The 19,362-nt window shown below is 50.3% G+C and overlaps 1 protein-coding gene across 1 annotated transcript in view; it reads right to left on the bottom strand.

Moving 5' to 3' along the window:
• The window catches only part of ASTN2 (astrotactin 2), a 304,458-nt gene that overhangs the window by 254,520 nt on the left and 30,576 nt on the right, over nucleotides 1-19,362 (bottom strand). The window lies entirely within an intron of this gene.

Here is a 19,362-nt window from a genome sequence, read left to right as displayed (position 1 = left end):
ACAGAGTGCATTGGGATTTCTAGAAAAGGAAGGCAAGAACAATAAATCACACAGGATGCCCTAAACTTCCTGTGGCTTTCCCAGGAAACAGGCTGGAACAAGCTCCCAAGGAACTGCAGCCAAGCCCAAGGGAGTTTCATGGCTCAGGGAGGCCACTCCATGCCAGACAAGGCAGGCTGCAGACACCAGCACACGCTTTGCTGGCACTTACAGTGGAAACCTTCTTCCAGATGTGAGGCAGCAGCACAGCTGTATTAAATAGGGACACTCGGCACAGACCGTGAGCTCCAGCAACAAGGGAAAACCACCAGGCTTGACAAATGTCTATTGACATTGGAGCTGCATCTGTCAGTCACCTTCTGCAGCTTCTGCTGGCTTCACATCCCACCCAGTTCTGATTTCCAGCACAGCCTGGGAGCCAGGATTGCAGCATCCCAGCACACGCCACCAGCATTCCCTGACCTAGGGCACTGCACTCAACTGGGGTTTGGAGAACCCAAAGAGCACCCCCAGACCTGCAGACCCTGTGAAGGCAGCAGCTCCCAGCCTCAGCTGCAGCTCCTGAGCGGGCCAGGAGCACTGACAGCTCCACAGCTGCCCAGCACGTTGCACATGGATCGCTTCAGGGAACAGGTTTGGTGGTTTGGCAGCTGAATCAAAATGGAAAATTAAAAATAAAAAATACTAGTACAATATGAACCAAAATATTTCTCCTTCCACCACATATTTTTTTGTGTTTGTTTTTCCATTTCCAGTATGAGCAATGGGAAGCAAGACAGGTCTTCTTAGTCACTGGGCCCACAGCTTCAGCAGTCACCTGCTTTGAGGAAGACACAAATTCAATTCCCTCCTACTTGGGAAGAGACCAGGTCTGACAGCCCCTGACCCACTGTCTGCAGGTGTGTCTGCCCCAGAAGAGTCAGGAGCACAAGCTCGGGTACTTCTGGCACCACAGTGGGAACAGAGACGAGGTTCTCCTCCTCCACCTTGGCTGCAGAGGCTCCATGGGGAGGATGGTGCTTGTTCCCCTGAGGGCAAAGCAGCCAGGGAATGCTGGTGGCACTGTGAATTTCATTGCCCTGAGCCCAGCTGGGCAAAAGCACATCCAGTTCCAGATCCCAGTGGAGAGGAAGGAAGGAACAATCCCGGCTGAGGCTGTCCTGAGGAGCCACCCACACCCTGCAGGACATGAAGCTTCAACAAGACCCTTGGGTGGTGAGCAGCCACTCAGGCTGCAAGACCAGGCACTTGCACTTCTACAAATCCATGTCCCGTCCCAGCAACAACAACAAAAAACCTCTCAGTCCTTCAGAAACAGTTTTTCTCACCCCTGAAATCAACATATTTCCCAGGAGCAAGCTCCTGGCTTCCCAAGATGGATCAAAAGAGAGCCAACCAACCTGCTCATGGAGAAGACCCCACCACAGCACAGGTCCTGCAGGGCTGAGGGCAGGGACAAGACCACCCCAGCACCTCACTGGTGACACTCCAGAGCCACCACCGTGTCACCTCTGTCTCACCAGAGGGGTTTGCTCATTGTTTCTGCTCCCCTCAGCACTGCCCCTTCCTTATCCCCACCCCCTGTGCACACCTGAGCACTCAACAGAGAAAAACCAAACAGCTCCTGACCACACATGAACCCATCAAGAGCCCACACTTGTGCTTGGGAGGGGATGCAGGAGCTCCCTGTCCCATCCCTGTCACTGCCCTGACATCCTGCTAATGACCTTCCTCTCCTTTGACAAAAAACTCTTTGCTGGAGCAAATCAGCAGCAAGAGGGTGTTGCTTGTACTCTGGAAACTGTAAATCACAGCAGCCCTGCAGCTCCTTCATGGCCTGGGGACCTCATGGAATGAATCCTGTGTCTCTCCCCTCCAAACAAGGCTCAAGCAGAAGGTTTCTTATAGCAGTAAAAATAAGAACAAAAATGAGAGAAATATCAAGGCTGCTTAATTGCAGTCATCTTCCCAGCAATACTTCAAAGGTCTGTACTAAAAAGCATCGCCTTGTCTAATTAAAATCAAAACAAATGCTACTTTTAGGAGCAAAAGCACTCACTCAGCTTTGCAGCAGAAATTCAAGATCATCCACAGAGGCAAACAGACCATGGGAGAGCATGGAGACATCAAGGGAGAGACTCTGTTATGCAAAGCCATAATCTTAATTCTGTCCAGAGGGACAGTCACCCACAGGAGGGGATGATTTACAGTATTCCACACTCATCACACACACATCCTGCAGCAGACCTTCTCTAAAGAGCTCAGGAAGGAGGTTATATCACCCAGCCCACAGCACAGACCCTGTGCATGCCACCAGGACCCCACTGCTACAGTTCCAAAGGTTACATCACATTAGGGAAGCAAAGAAAAAAAACCTCCAGGGTCAACTTCCTCCAAATTTTTTCCCTTACACACACATTTTTGCATGGGATGTTTAAGAGGATCATGGAGAACATTTCTCAGGAGTTCTGAAATATAGGCAATTTTTTGGATTTTAGCCTAGACTGAAGATAAGCCTGTTTCATTTTCAAAAGGTCTCTTCCAAAAGTAGAAACTTCAATTTAACATTCATTTCACAATTTTAAGCAAGCCCAGCAGCCAGGCAATTTGTGACAAACACGGACTTGCCAAGCCTGGGCACCCATTCCCACACACTTATAAACACTTGTGTGCTTGTGCTTTCATTTCAGGGCACCTGGTTACTACCCCAGCACCCCCAGGACACCACCACCCTCCCTCACAAAAAAAGAATAATTTTAAAAAAAGCTTTTTCAAGCCCTGTAGCTGCAGAATCCCTCAATCCCCAAACACAGGGAAGTTTCTTGGCCTCATATACTCGACACTAATATTGCACTGCCCGTGTTTCACTGGACACGCATTGTCACTCCACTATCTGCTGTAGTTACAGTGGTGAGAGCCCGTCCATCAGGCAGAATGTAATAGTCTGCAGCAAGATTGCCTGTTATCAGAGCTTTCAAACACTTTTGGAACAAATTAAGGGCATTCCTGCACCAAAACCGAATGAGATGCTGTTAAAGTTTTAAATGTGCAGCAATGGAAAAGCACTTGTGGTCTATAGCTGTTAAAAATCTCAGTATCTAGCGGATGGGGAGCTATCAGATGGGGTTCAAACACCCCTTTGTGGGTAAAACACCAAGTAAAACAGCCAAACAGATCATCAAACATCTGCCATGCACCTTCCTACCTGCTCACTGTGCTCAGCAGAGAGGAGAAAGACATTTGCTATTGCACCCACCAGCCTTTGCGATCACCCGATGATGGTCTGAAATGAAGAAAAAGGCACACAGAACATTTCTGCCTTTTCTGCTCTTCCTCAAGCTCTGTGCCTTGTACAACTCCTACAGTCTTCAGCATTTTCCTTGGAAATCAAACAGGCAATCCAAACAAATCTCTTCCAAGGGCTCAGCCTCTGACCTCGTGCTCATCAGTGGGTCGCCCATCCAGGATAAGGAAAGGGACAGCAAGATCCCTTCCAAACAACTCTCTAATCCCCTTTTTCCCTTTGCTGTTGCTCCAACCCTTACATATAAACATTTCATTGAAATCTTCAACTTGTATTACAATCAAACTTAAAAGCAAAGGGGCCTAAATGCATTTGGTTGGGAACCATGACGATTCCCATAAAAGCAGATTATGCTGGCATGATGAATAGAAAATGAAACAGCCGATATTAAAGTTACAGGATTGTTACTCCGTGCCTTCGGGCTCCTGGCCACCCTGCCCACCTCCTCCCTCCTCTCCCCCTTGGTGTCACTGAAGCCAGGGACAGCCTTTTCACCTCTGCCTTCTCCAAGGCAGCCTGCCAGGCTTGAAACCTTCACCAGCCCCCACCCCAACCTCATGAAATGCCTCAATATTCTCCACTTGCTCGGGAGGTTGCAGCCCTGCCTTATCTGTCACGACGTTTTACAAAGCCTGTGTTGTATTTAATTGCCTTGTTCTTGCTAATCTGCCATGATTACTGTATTTTTATTTCATTCTTGACGGCCATTATTAAAATAAGCCCTTTCACTTGGAGCAGTTCATCCCCACAAAGTTCCCTGTCCCCAGATAACCAAACCCTCCTTGTGCTTCCTCTGGGCTCCCCAGCCCTGCTCAGACCTGCTGGGAGCCTTTCCTGTCAGCACCAAGTGCGTGGGGTGATGGGTGAGGATCCAGTGAGTAATTTCCAGCGCACAGATCCAGGCTCCTCCAGCCTTTTTCCTCCCCACCTGCTCCACCCCAGCAGGACCTGCACCCTGCAGCCAGCCTTCCTCATGCCACCTGCACAACTCAGCATTAATCTGGCACAGGGAGAGCTGGGGATCTGGTTTAGTGATCGTGTTTCCTTTTACAGAGACACAACCCCAGCTTGTGCCCCCTTCTTCCACACCCCTCATCCTGCCACCCCATTCCATCTGCTCTTATCCCAGGGGCTCTCCTGAGTTAATGTTCTCCAGAGGCGCCAACCTCCAATAAAGTGTTAGTTTAGAGATTCTCCGGTGCTAGCTACCACTTATGCTAATAAAGCAAATTTATGCAGAAAGTCATAAACAGAGAGCTCTCCCCAGTGCCCTTGCCAGCACAGGATTGCTCCCTGCGGAATAGATTATCACACTCTGTGCAGACTAGTTCCAAAATTACTCTAGAAATGGGGCTTCCCCCATGCTCCCAGGGGGGCTATTCTGCAGTCAAACAGGCCCTAAGAGTTCTAAGAGTTTGGGTCTTTTGGTGGCGATGTGGTGGAGTTTTTTACCCGAATCATTAGCTGAGGTTTTTTTCTTCCCTTCCCCTCCGCTCCTGTTCCTTCCCTTACACACCTCCTCCCCTGCTCTCCACTCACAGTACTCCCTGGGGCAGCACACAAATGCAGCTGCAGATCATAAAAAGTAATAGAGAAGCTCAGAAATTTAAGAAAAGAGGAAAAAAAAAAAAAAAGAGATGACAAGCTCCCTCTGATCATCTCCTTTCAAAGGCCCTGTCTGTGAGAACACAGTGCTGCACCTGCAGGGCATTTCAAGGGTGGCTCTGGCGCTGTGCAGGTCTGCATGGACACAGAATTGTGGGATGGTTTGAGTTAGAAAATCTCTCTGAGATCATGGAGTCCAGTAGTTAACTCAGCAGTGCCAAATCCAAGGCAGGATAGGATGCTGGATGGAGGAGGGCTGCAGACAGCCTGCTCTTGGGGTGGTCCAAGGGGGATCCTGCTGGCACCAAGCACAGGCTGGAGCACTCTCTGCATCTCATTGCCAGCAGCATCACACACCTGACCTTGGATAGGCAAAATGGGATTTGCACTAAAGTGGTTTTGGCTGTTTTCAGGCTCTGCTGGAAGGAGAAGGACAAGCAGCCAGGTTCAGGCATGCTCCTGGTACCAGTCACCTCAGGGACACAAAGCTGTGGGAGGAACTGCCACCAAAGGGTTCACCACAACCAGAGGAATGTGACTGAAGGTGAGGGCAGATCCCAAGCTCAACAGGAACCCAAAAAATAGGAAAACATCTTCAGTTTGGATGCATGACACAGGATATGAGCCAGGGTGAGCAGGGAGGACAGAGTCAGCCCCTTCCAGGCCTCAGCCCCTGGAAACACTTCAGACAGCCAGAGGGCTGCTCCAACTCTGCTCTCTTGGTCTTGGCTCTGGAGCCTTCTGTGCCATCCCCACTTCCCTTTGGCCTGTCTAACCCCAGGCTTTAGGGTCCCTGAACACACCAGGGAGCAGATATTGATTTGCCTGTGCTGCCCACAGACCTCACTCTGATTCCACAAACACCACTGCGTGCTCCTGCAGCTGCTTGGATTGCAATTCAGGCTCCGGCACATTACCCTTATTTATAATGCCAGGGCTTCCGTGTGGTGCCTCAGGCACTCTGAAATTATTACAAGTCCCTTTGACTTTCAATTCCCTTCCATTCAATTCCATCTCTACCTGTCTGCAGAGGCTCCCCCTGGCCAGCGCTGGGAGCCGAAGGGGAGAGGCAGAGGATGCTGGAATCTGATCCTGCAGGAATTGCTGGCACATGGATGAGCCATCTCCCTTGGAATGAGAAGCACCAGGTATTGGGAGAGCAAGGGGGAGAACACTGCTGGGTGAAGCTTTCTCGGAGAGAGGAGACAGCTGGGCTTGGAGCAGCAGCTGGGGTGCTCAGCCCCGTCCCCTCCGTTGTGTGACTGCACTCTGGAATCGTCTGCCCACGGAGGTGCTGGAGTCACTGTCCCTGGAAGTGTTTAAACAAAGCCTGGATGTGGCACTCAGTGCCAGGCTTTGGTTGATGAGGAGCTGTTAGGTCATGGGTTGGACTTGATGATCCCAAAGGTCTTTTCCAACCTAGTTCATCCTGGGATTCTGTGACGATGCCATGAGGAAAAAGCAGGTGAAGGAATGTGACCTGAAGAGCCAGAGCCCCTCTCCTGTGCATTCTGCAGAGGTGAAGGGCAAGGTGCCAGAGAGATGGTGTGGAATGCTTGTGCCTTTCAGGTAGACTTTTTTCTCCCCATTTATCAGGTCTGTCTGTTAGATTTGAGGATCTGGAGTAACTGGGAACAGAGGACTGTCCCAGCTTTCCCTGTGCAGTGCCACAACAGCAGCTTTCACGGACCAGCAGCTCTTTCTCCTGTGACATAAGGAAAGAGCTGTCTCTTTCCTTGTCCTTGTGCTTTCAGGTGCTGCTTCAAAAGTAAATCCTGCATTTCTCTTGGGTGATCCAGGAGGCTTCAGGAAAAAAAACAGAGAGGTGCATTTGCTTTACAGCTGTCAAGGAGCGAGTGCCGGCCTCGAGGGGTGAGCACGGCTCCGAGCTCCATTAGAACCAGCCAGCAGCTTTATAAGTCCTCTGCATTTTTAAACCTCTCTTTGGGAAACAGACCTCTTAAAATGATAAGGCAGTTTGATAGCTCAGGGCTCTGCTCAGACTGTGAGGTAATTTCTCTACAGTGGTTCCTCCATGGACCTGCTCTCCCAAAGGGGAGGTGGAACAGGCAGAGGAGGAGAAGAAAACAGGAGAGAGGAGGTCTGGTCGCCTTCTACAAACACTAAGACAGTTCCACCTGCTGAGAAATGGATGTCCTGTCCCAAGGAGAAGGATCTGGTTGGGTATTTTCAGGGGAGAAAAAAATGCATCTGGACTGCTTGGGATCTTCTGCCTCTGGAGCACCAGGTGGGTGCATCAAAAGCCAAATAGCCTGAAAATTCTTGGTATGTTCTTGCCCAAAAAGGCAAAAATATCAATTACCAGGAATGGCCAGGTGCTGCTGCCCCTCCACCCAGATCATGATGGGGGCTCCTTCACCGGCAGGGTCCCTCCTCTGCTGTCAAGGCACACAAGGCCTTGCCACACAAGGTTGCCAAAGGATTAAGAATCTTACCTCTTCTCCAGGAGAGGCTTCTGAGTGCTCGCTCCCTGAAAAGCCCCGAGAGCCTGCCAGGTATCCCAGGTACCACTCAAGTACCCAGGTTTTGCTTGGGCTACTCAACAAAGCTGAAATCCAGCTCGCTCTTACAGAAATTGGCTCTTGCAACCTCACAGAAAATTTGTTTCTCTCTAGGACTATGACACCTTAAGCCAGGAGCAACCTTGCATTTTTTACCTACCCCAACCCCCAGCAAGGCTCCCAGGACACTGTGACAGGAGTGCCCCAGGGTGTCCCAGCCCAGGATGACATCCTCGCACTGGCCAAGCACCACCAGAGTTCTGCAGGAAAGAAGCCCAGCAGGAGCTATGGGAGAGCAGAGTGCTGCTCCCAAAGATGCCATCCCAGGCATCACCAGACCCTACTGAGCAGGACAAACCACCTGGGAAAGGGCTGCCCTCGGAGGCTGCAAACCCTCAGGCTGCCAGAAACAAAAAGGTTTGCTGAGATTAGCTGTGAAAATTCTCCCCTCTCTCTGGTCTGACTCGCACTGCAGTGAACTGGACTGAAAGAAGCCGATGTAAGAACACAGCAAAGTCGCTGCAGGGCTCGGAAAGTGGCAGCGTAAGATGAGGAGATGTTAAAATCCAAAATAATAAAAGCAACCAAATTTATTAAGGCTTCTCGGAGCCTGGGAGCAAAATAACTTTTCCCCATTTAAAAGTGGGTAAGGCATAAGAGAAGCTGAGCAATTTGTCAGAGATTGGAAGCAACAAAGCGGCAGAGACCAAAGCCTGAAGCAGACACCACACACAGACACCACCAGGCACCCCATCCCAGCCTTTTCCCTGCAGCTTCCCGTCTCCTTTCCCAGCAGGAAAGGCTAATCCATGTCATTATCTGGTTCCCCCACCATTACCACACCATTAGATCCAACAGCAGCCTGGTCTCCTTTGCTGTCCTAACAAGAGTCTCAGTGAAAGCTGTACAGGAGCTGCCAAAAAGGGACACCTACACCGAGGCAGAAGAGACATAGAGAACTTTTCCCCTTGATCTGCATACACAAAGGTCATGGGAAAGTGGCAGAGGGGGATGAATCCTGCAGCCTCATTAGAGGGAAAGAAACTGTTTCTGCAAATAATTGATTTCTAAATTTATCCTCTAATTAAATAGGTTCCCTGGACAAATCTGCATGCAGGATGCAAGGTGATGATTTAGTGCCTGGCTTCCTCTGGGAACACATCAACACATGTTTTCAAATTGTCTCTCTGCCAGACTCAAAGGAGGGGTGATCATCTCCCCACAGCAGCGCTCCTGAGCCCCTCCTGACACCTGGAGCCTCGGCACACCCGGCCGAGCTCCCTCTGCGCCAGGTTCATCAGAGCCACACGCCAGGACGAGGATGTTTGTCACTGTCACCGGTCCCCATGCTCCAGCCCATGCTCCAGAGCACGGCACCCATCCCTGCCCACACCCTGCCCCAGTGGCAGGCCAGCCAGAGGGGTTTTTGGCAGGCAGCAGCTGTAAAACTACAGCAGGACTGGAAATGCACTGCCCAAACTCAGCACGTAAAACATTATCTCCAAAACACGCTCTTGCTTCCTACATCAATTCCACGGCTGTTCCTGTCTAGTCGCTTTGAGATTTTCCTACAGACACCATCAGCTAATAAAACCTCCAGAGACGGATCCTGGGATAAAACCAGGCTACAAGCTCTGCAAAAATTAAGTACATTTATCACTCTTCCACGGAGAGCTCCTTTTGGAAAGCAGAGAGCCCTGATGTTCTCAGACAAGCATCAAAGGGCTTGGGACATGGAAACTCCATGTTAGCTTGAAAAGAAGGCAGTGGCAAATGTCCCTGCTGTGAGAGGGCCCTGGTAATTAACTCCTGCTGCCCAGGACAGTGAGCAGAACCCATAGCCTGTCCATCCACAGCTTGTCCATCCACAGTCCATCCCCAGCCTGTCCATCCACAGCCTGTCCATCCACACTCTGTCCATCCACACTCTGTCCATCCCCAGCCTGTCCATCCTCAGCCTGTCCATCCACACTCTGTCCATCCCCAGCCTGTCCATCCTCAGCCTGTCCATCCACACTCTGCCCATCTTTGCTGGATCAAAGCTCTCCCTTCCCAAAAAGAGGCACTTTGCCTGCATTTGCACACTCCCCTCTCTCTGGAAGCAGCAGCAGCAGCAACACTTTTCATCCCCTCTTCTTTTCCCCCTGCCACCCCTCAGGGTCGTTTGTGCACTAGGTGTACAGGTCCAGCCTCTGCCAGCCCTTTGGTGCTGAGTGTTCAGGATCTACAGCGGCAGATTGTGCCCCCTGATGTCCCACACGCTGGGGTTCCGGCTCCTGGCATGTGAGGCTCACAAGGATTTAGCCACAGGGTTTAGATTTAGACCAAACATTTGGAATTCTTTGTTGTGAGGGTGGGCAGGCCCTGGAGCAGCTGAGGCTGTCCCTGGATCCCTGGCAGTGCCCAAGGCCAGGTTGGACAGGGTTTGGAGCAGCCTGGGACAGTGGGAGGTGTCCCTGCCATGCCAGGGGGTGGGATGGGATGATCCAAAGCATTCTATAATTCTGTGATTCTGTAAGTGCAGCCTAGAGATGCTGTACAGTGCCCATCCCTGTCACACTGAGCAGATGTGATTTTCTCCCCCCACCTCCCCCGAAAAAGTCTTCAAAACTGGAGCATCTCCTGGCATTTTGGATTTCTCAACACTTCTGGATGAAAACTACCTTGTTAAATGAGTTCTCTATCAAAAAATCACTACCACAGATGGAGCTCAGGCCCTAACCTACTTCTACACTCAAAAATAAAAAGCCATTAGGTGGCTAAATACTTTAGGAACTGTGTCCCTTCATCTCCCTGCTGTGGTTTTCCGTCTGTAGCAGAGCATCCTCCTTTATAAATTGCCTCCGAGAGCCTCTGATCTCGTCTAAAAGAAAACAATATTATTCACAGGATGGGAGAGAGATGGACAAGAGCTAATTAGTCCTCGTACAGAGGAGTTTGCAAGATATGAAATTTAAATGAATCCTGATTTTCAGATGGTGGTGATAAAATCTTCATGTTACATGGCTGGCTTTTTCTTCCAGAGGTGCTTTTTTTTCTCACCTTGAACATTTTTAAAGGCAAAAAAAATTTCTTTAAGTACCAAAGCAAATACATAATCCAGCTCTCCAGCACTTTCCAGCCTGAGCAAGTTGAAACCCTGCTAAAAGCAAAGTCCTTGAGGCCCTGTTCCCCAAGGATGTGTGCACATAAAGCAAGGAAAATGTGTGGTTATTAGAGTTTAGCTTTATTGTTTCCAAAAAACACACTGAAGATTGTGTTTATGATTCTGGAGAAAATAAAAGCCTCTCTTCAATTGTTAAAATAGAGAACATGAGATACTCCAGTGACTTCTAAACAATCAAACAGCACAGCACCCTCTGCTTGGATTCCAGAAAAGTCTGTTCAAGAGTGAGAATGAGCCTGGGCAGGGATAGGAGATGAGCCCACACCTTACCTTAGAGCCAAAGGAAGCAGAATTAGCTTTTACAGTCATTTAATGTGGATAAAGTTACATGGAGGACAAGAAAACAGTTCAAAACCCATTGCAAAATTCCTTAAGAGCCTCTGTTTTGTTGGTTTTCAGAAACATCCTGGTTTCTGAATGATCAAATCCCCTTTGAAAGCCAGACTTGAGCAAGAGAATAATTTAGACACACTGGAAACCAAACAAAAAAGTAAAATCATGGCTGGAGCTTTCTCTCTGGCCCTTGCAAAGCCTTCCCCACCCAGCAGGATGCTCACACCTTCAGAGGGCTTTTCCTGCCCCACATCCCTGCCATGCTGAAGCTCTTCCAGGAAGGGTTTGTATCCATCACTGCATCCATCAAACAGCATCACCCAAAAACCAAACAGCCTTCACCTCTTCTGCCCCTCCACCTTCAGCCTGGGGGAAGGTCAGCCCACAGGGCTTTTTATCCCCCTCCTTTAATTATTCCTGAGACTCTGTGAGGTTATGAATTATTGATTGGAGCTGTCTCTGCTGTTTAGGATGATGATGATGGAAGGGAAATGAGGGCTGCAGAGGGGCTGAGTCCCTGGCACTGGAGCAGGGCAGGGAGCCAAGGGCCATGTCCAAGGGGGATCCTTACCCAGCTACTCAGTGTCTCTGCCCATCCATCAGAGCCTGACGCCTGCCTGGCACACTGGGATCAAATTCTTCTTGGAGGAAGTCAAGGGAAATCCACCTTCCACAGGGAAGGGAGGGAAACTCTCCACACCCTGTCCATAACCCTGCACCTCGCTTGAAAACCCAGGACTTGAGACCCTCCTGGCCATGCCTGGTGGATAACCTGGACTGGCTGACCTGGCAGAACCAGGTCTTCCTTGGAGTTTCAGCACAAGGAAACAGACTGGGGGTAGGGATGGAAAGAGCCAGTGAGGAGAGAGATCCTGAGAAGGTGGTGACAGAATCCAGCCTCCAGACAATTTCACAGACACTTTCTGGAAGGTATTATTGGCAGCTCTGAAACAGCCTGTTAGCATGAGCCCCTGGGGCTTGCAATAAAAACCAAGATGTATTTTTCCCAGGTTAGATAGATGTCTGAAAATTAAAGGAACAGCCTGAAGAAATATGTCAATTCCACCCATCCCTTGGTGTACATTTACTCACAGGCTCTTCGGAGACGGGGGGTCAGCACCGGAGCAGGGGAGCCACAGCTGCCTTCATCCCAGTATGGGAGCAGCATGCAAACCACAGCCTGCTCCCAAATCCACCTTGCTGTTAATGGCTGCATTCCAAGAAATGTGTAACAGCACTGAACTGAGCCTTAAACAATTTCAAAGAAACACCAAATTCAACCCACACGGACAGATCTTCCAGCTGAGGCAGCACTGAGTGTCCGAAGTAACTCCACAGTTTCTGTGCATCCTGCTCCAGAAACCTGTCCATGAATTGATCCGAATGGAGGGGCTTCCAGGGTCACATTTTACCTTTTTGTATAAATTTCTTCTGTGGACCTCCTTCTGAAAAAAGCCATAACCAAAACGAACACGCTACCCCAAAGACGAGAGTTTTATCAACTGAACTCTCCTTGGAAAAGCTGAGGATCAACTTTTCCTGCAAGAGATTCACCACTATGGCCAACATTGACCATCACACCTCACACTATACTGCTACCTGCACTCACGGTTAAGATCCTCATTTAAACCCCAGAAATTAAAAGCACTGTGTCTCCAGAAGTGCACACCAGAGCTCTGCTCATTCCAATCCTGCCCTTCACCTCCACAAGATCCCCAGCTCATGCCCTGCCTGTGATCGATCTGATCCTTGCTTGGCTCACAAATCCTGCCTGCTCACTCTCTTTTCCACTCTGGATATTAAGGGAAGGAAATCTCTGGATCTATTTGAAATGAATTATACTCCAGTAATTGCAGCTGCTATAGGGCAGTATTAGGTCAAACTGCCCTTTTTTGTGCTGTGTCTCAAGCACTGGAGATGATGAATGGGCTCATTTTCCGCAGAGCTGGATGCTCGCCGCTCCAGGTGAAGCCCACGCGCGCCACAGATGCTTATTGCTCCGATACCACAGCTCCTGCCAAGCACTTCCTTTAATAAAACATCCAAACTCACACTGTACAAACACAATCCTGGCAAACATTCCCTGCCACTTGTTGTCATTGTCCCACGGGTCCTCAGCACACGGTGCTATCCCCACTGCTGTCCTCTCCAGGCTGCACTTCACTGCTGAAAAATCTGTGCCACTCTCACCCCAGAAGGACCTTTCCAGCCCAAAAACTGACTCACCCCTCCCATTCTAACTCTGTATTAATTATTAAGATGGGGTGGGATTGCAGAGAAAAATTACCACTGTAAAGTTACTCTCCTGAAGGCTGATAAGGGAAATAATTAGGATGGACAAGCGTGGATTACAGAGCTGTAAATCTCTCTCTCTCTAGTCAAGATAATTCTGCTACCCAAGCTCACAGATGACAAGAGAGTCCATTGGCAAACACGAAGCAGTGGTGGAGACCAAACTATGGGCTGGACCTCCCCAGACTCCTCAGAGCACGGACCCTTCCTGCTGCAGCACAGGGGAGACTCTTCTCCAGCAGCTTCAGGCTGGGACAAGCCTCCAACAGGCAACCCCAAGGAGCTCAGCACAAACACCCTGGGAAACAGACACAGAGCCTGGGAAATCCCAAGAGGATCAGCCTCGTGCATATCTTCCAGCCACCTTCCATCTCACGTTCACCAGGTGGTCTGTGCATGTGGAAGATGCCTCACAGGTGAGGTAGAGCTGTGGCAGCTCAGGGGACATGGTCTGGAGTGTGACCAGGGTGCCAGGGGGTTGGAATGAGGTGATCCTTAAGGTCCCTTCCAAGCCAAGCCATTCTCTGATCCCATGGTCTCCACGAGGTGCATCCTACAGGACCTTGCATGATCCTCACCAGAGCACAGCCACCCTCAGGACACATCCCCGCGCTCTGTTCAGACCCTGCAGCTCTCGGCGTCGTGCAAAGCACAGCAGAAGTGAGGGTGGAGCTCGGGCAGAGCTGCCAGTGCCACCAAAATGAATCTTCATCCAGACAGCAGAGCTGAACACGAGTTAACTCAGCCCAGCTCCCAGGCAGCTCCCAGCCCGCCCGGCCCCTGCTCTCCCCCAGCTCCCAGGGTCACGTTCCTCGGCACATCTCACATGCATTCCTCATGCATACACACAGATTATTTTCCTCTAACAATTTCAGGCACCCTGCGCTAGAGCATTTATAACTAATACATATTCTAATGTTCCTGTTCACCTGAGACACTCGAAACTTTCCTGGTTCATTTGTCAGGTTTATTTATTTATTTTTTTGAAATACCTTCTTCCCCTCAGGCCAGTCAAATGAGTCCAGTTAATTTTCATTTCCATGGGCATGGAAAGTCATCTCAAGGTCATTTTGGGGTTATTTTACAGTTTCAGATCTGGAGGGTTTTGCAGGATTTGCAATTGAGGCTTCTGATTATCTGCTGCATATTGAAACGAAAGGAGCCAGCTGAGGAAAGACAGTGATGAAGCACCCCATTGACACCCAGGTAATTAAGGAGAAACAAACATGTTTGTTGGCTGAAACAAGGGGAAAAATGATGCAAACCACTTTATTCTAGCAAAGGAAGAGAGGAGGGAGGAAAGAAAAATCAGCAGCTAATGGGATTCCATCAGAAGGGCATGCTTTGCTCGAGCCAAAAGCTTCCCAGTGTGTTTGCATTTCAGGGGGAAGGCTGTCTGAGATGTGGGAAGGTTCACCGGGAGGCTTTTGTCACTTCTGATCAGAAAGAGAGCAGAAAAATGCATCCCAGTGAACTTCAAAACACAACCTTTGTGACGCAGGCAGATCAACACAGCCCCGTTCTGAAAGGAAAATACAAAATACATCCACACATGTCCCAGGGGTTTGGAAGCATTGGAGCCTGGAGGTTTGCCAAGGGACAGCCCCATCTCCTCCTGACCAGCTTTAGCACTGAGGTCCAGGGAATTATTCCCTTGGGAAGGGGTGACTCCCAGTCCAGCCAGCCTCATGGCCAGGACCAGATGATGCTGGAGCCACAGGAAGAAACAGCTCCCGCAGTGAACTTCAGCACCGGGCTCCCAAAGCTGGCCCGGCGCATGTGCGTCAGCCCGCGCTCCAGAAGTGTTTATGAGATGTTTTTAATATCGCGTGGCAGACGGAGAAATGCAATCATGACTGAGCCACACATCTCCCCAAGTCCTCAGGGAGCTCGGGTACAAGCCTGGCTTTGTTTCTTTCCCAGGGAACAATCAAGATAGCGGGCTCGAAGCTCTCCTCACGCGCCCTCTCCGGGGGCTGGAGATGGTAATTAGTTTGTGTGCACTGGAGGCATTTCGGCTTGCAGGGAACCAGGCAGGAATACTCAAACTCTGGGGTTGCAAGTGCCCTCGAGAGCTGATGATGGGTGCTGAGCTGGTACAATGCTGGCCTCAAGTTCCCCAAAACTGGCTTTGTCCCACTAATAATTTGCTATTGAAATAGCACTGTTGTTTTTGTTGGTTTTTTCCCCCATGAACAAGCAACTTCCAGAGAGGAACAGCTATGAGAATGAGCTTATTTTAGTCTCCTTTAAAAAACACAAATCCTGTTACTGGGGGAGTGATTCATCCGGCTCCCCCAGTCACAGGAGATGATATTTCCCTTCCCAGGCAGAGGTGTCTGAAGTACCAGCACCACCTCCCCAAGCTCACAACAGCCTGGGGCACCAGGGACAGGGCAAAGCCACAGCCCCCAGTGGCACCAGGACTCAGGGGAGGATGAGGAACATCAGTGAGGGCATTGCTGGGCCACCAGATCACAGGATCACAGAATGGTTTGGGTTGGAAGGGACCTTAAAGATCATCTTATTCCACCCCCTGTCATGGGCAGGGACACCTTCCACTATCCCAGATTTGTTCCAGGCCCTGTCCAGCCTGGCCTTGGACACTTCCGGGGATTCAGGGGCAGCCCCAGCTGCTCTGAGCACCCTGTGCCAGGGTCTCAGCACCCTCACAGCAAAGACTTTCTTCCTGTTATGTCCCGTCTATCCCTGTGCTCTGGCAGTGGGAAGCCATTCCACCTTGTCCTGGCACCCCAGGCCCTTGTCCCAAGTTCTTCCCCAGCTCTCCTGGAGCCCCTTTAGGTACAGGAAGGGGCTCTGAGCTCTCCTCCAGAGCCTGGCTCCAGAGCAGAGGGGCTCCAGCCCTTGGAGCAGCTCTGTGGCTCCCTCTGGATCTCTCCAGCAGCTCCAGGTGCTCCCTGTGCTGGTCCCAGGGCTGGGGCAGCTCTGCAGGTGGGGTCTCACCTGAGCACAGGGGCACAGGGACAGGATCCCCTCCCTCAGCACACACTGGCCATGCTGCTTAACCTCAGTCTCATTTCTGCTCCAAGCTAAACTCAGATCACCTTGGAGAGGTTTAAACACGGTGGCTGCAGAGCTTTCCTCCCACAGCTGCCCCTTTCCTGAAAGGAAATGCAGGGAGATGCAGGCACCAGGCAGCCTGCAGCAGTGACCTGACACCTCCAGCTGCTCGGGTCAGGTCCTTGCAAGATGCTAATGCTGTAAGAGTACAGCTGAAGTCAGGACTATTTTCCTGCTGACTGTGAAATCGGTGTTAAAAAAATACCAAAAAAAAAACCAGCAGAAATGTATTGCCATGTACACTTGTCCAGCTACAGCAGTACCAAAGGCACAGTGCACAGCCTTGAGATTTATTCATTTTTTTGGCTGCTGAAAGCACTAAGGAAAGAAATAAAACATCAAATGTTTTGCTGTGAACTCAGTGTTTCATTTGACAATTAGCTCTGAAATACTGAATGCCTGAAACCGAGCCAAAACCCCCCTAAATTTTAGAAAAAGATCATTAAATCACTGTTGGGCCAAACCTATTAAAAAAAATAAATGCTTGAGTCAGGAAAATCTCGGCTCTGCTGTGGGATCAGCACAGTGGGAATGACCTGTGGGCACCAGCAATGAAAGAAGGATGGAAACCCATCCAAGCTTGGCCAGTGGAAGGAATGGCCCTGTCCTTTCCCTTCCCAGAGCACAACTCCCACCCTGCCAGCGCTCCTCTGTCCGTCTGTCACACGGATTTGGTGGCAGCATCTGCCCAGGAAGGATTTTCAAAGTTCAGGCATCCAAGGCCTGTGTTTAACACTGGTCCAAAGCTCCTGTCCCTGTGGGTCAGGGGGATTGGGTGTGAGCTGACACACAGGGATGCAGTGATCAGCAATCCAAATTAAACACAATCCAAATTAAAACCTGCTGCTGCCAGCCCCTCAGCTGGGCTAAACTCCCTATTCTGAGCCAGAGTGAGCCCCTTCTCCACACACCAGAGACCACAGGACAAAGCTGCTGCTTCAGCACCCTGCACAGCCAGCCAGGAGCAGGGAACCCTCCCCAGCTTCACCTCACTGCCTCTTCTGCATTTCCCTTTTGCTCACAGCTCCCCAGCCACTCTCTGCTATCTTGGTTTTTTTAACAGAAAACTACTAAATAACCCCGAATGAAGAGATGTGACTTCTCCTAACAGCAACCCATGGGGCTGTGCATCCCTCCTGCTGCCCAGTTTGGAGCTGCAGGGATGTCCCAGGGCCCCTAGAGCTGGAGAGGCTCCTGGTTTAGAGGGATCTGTGCTGCTGGAGGGAAGAAGGAGCAGAGAGGAGATAAGGACTCCCTCCTGCACATGGTGCAGAGAAGGATTAGATACTTACAAATATTTTATCCTAGCTAAAGTAATTGCACCACTTGTTCTTATGAGTCAGAGCTATTTATTTTCATGCTTCAGGGCATCAGTTGATCACACCAGCTGAGGTCAGGCAGAAATTCCCACTGCTCCTGCAAGCGTTTTGCATATTGCAGGGATGTGCATTAGCACCAGCCCCTGCAGCATGGCACTCCCCTCATCCCAGTTACCCTCTCCACTCCTATCCCATGCAGACACACCAGCACCTGAAGGGAGATGACCAAAAAAGATGGGGAGGGGCTTTTTGCAAGAGCAGGTAGTGATAGGACAAAGGTGAATGGCTTCACACTGACAGAGAGTAGGTTTAGATGAGATACCAGGAAGAAATTCTTCGCTGTGAGGGTGGGGAGGCCCTGGCACAGGGTCCCCAGAGCAGCTGGGGCTGCCCCTGGATCCCTGTCAGTGCCCAAGGCCAGGCTGGACAGGGCTTGGAGCAGCCTGGGGCAGTGGGAGGTGTCCCTGCCATGGCAGAGGGCTGTAACAAGATGATCTTTAAGGTCCTTTCCAAGACAAACTGTTCTGTGATTCTGTGATCCTATGCTTGTACTGAGCAGTACAAAACAACAGTCACTGCTGTCACCAGTTTAATGCCTGTCTGTGGAACAGCACATCCCATGCTCCTGCCCGAGGCAGGAGCCCCTTGGTACCTCTGGATATCGGGCCACATCCAGCCCCAGTGCAGCCTCCAGGCAGGAATTGGGCAGAGAGACCAGCAGGGAGAGAATCCAAATGAGAAGGGATTGGTTGTGCAGGAGGCAAAAATGAAAATAACTCCTTTTGACCCTGGAGCACAAGAGCCAAACTGGGGTCACTGAAGCTCATTTTGGTGGCCAGCAGTGCCATGGCCTCTGCTGGGAGCAGACACGGATAACTGCTCATTCCTGAGTGCTCGTGGACAAGAAGCTCTAATTGTGTCACCAGCGAGAACCCCCCCCAAAACAATATTTGGCCAATATTAATAAATAAAAACTTGGCAGCATGTGCTTGGAAGGAGTAGAGGAATGCAAGAAAACAGCCACAAGCATTGGACTGAGAAAAATACACCTCCCTGGGCTAACCAACCAGTTCCAGTAACCCAGAAAAATTTACTAAAGGTCTAGGAAAGGAACAGCCCTTGATCTCTGAGCACTGAGCATGAAATGAAGCAGCAGAGGCCAACGCACACCCAATAAAATGTTCCTTCCACACAAACAGGATGGCTGCTCTAGGAGGAAAACACATGCATGTGGCATCAGGGACTGCAAGGTGCTTCAGTGTCCCGGAGTGTACACACAAACCAGGTCAGAGAGTGTCCCCTACCCTGCATCCAGCCTGAAACACCTCCAGGAGCTGCAGCAGCACAGGATCTCTCCCTTGTCCCCTTCCTGTCGTCCTGCTCGTCCCTTAAATCCACCCCCAGCTGCCCTTCCAAACAGCATTGTGTTTCCTGCTCAGCCCTGCTCCCAGCCTCACCACAGCCAGGGATCTCCACGTTTCCTCATCTGCGCCTCACTGATCCCCATTAGTAATTACTCTGCAGCGGCAGCAGCTCCGTAACTTTAATTATAAGACAATTTCTGTTCTAATCCCTGGTTTTGATTCACTGCTGCAGACCCCCCCTTCTCTTCTCCCCCCTATCATCTCATTTGGCCGTTTCAGAAGTGAAATCGTGCAGCCAAGGAGGAACAATTAGGGGTAATGATCATTCTGACATGGCTTTCACACAGCCTGACATCGCTTCAAGGGCAGCGCCACA

This window comes from Pseudopodoces humilis, chromosome 22 (genome assembly GCF_049639895.1).
Source record: "Pseudopodoces humilis isolate 2021_Gansu_Grassland_sample_001 chromosome 22, ASM4963989v1, whole genome shotgun sequence".
In the NCBI taxonomy this organism is placed as follows: domain Eukaryota; kingdom Metazoa; phylum Chordata; class Aves; order Passeriformes; family Paridae; genus Pseudopodoces; species Pseudopodoces humilis.
This window is presented reverse-complemented; position numbering and strand designations above follow the sequence as displayed.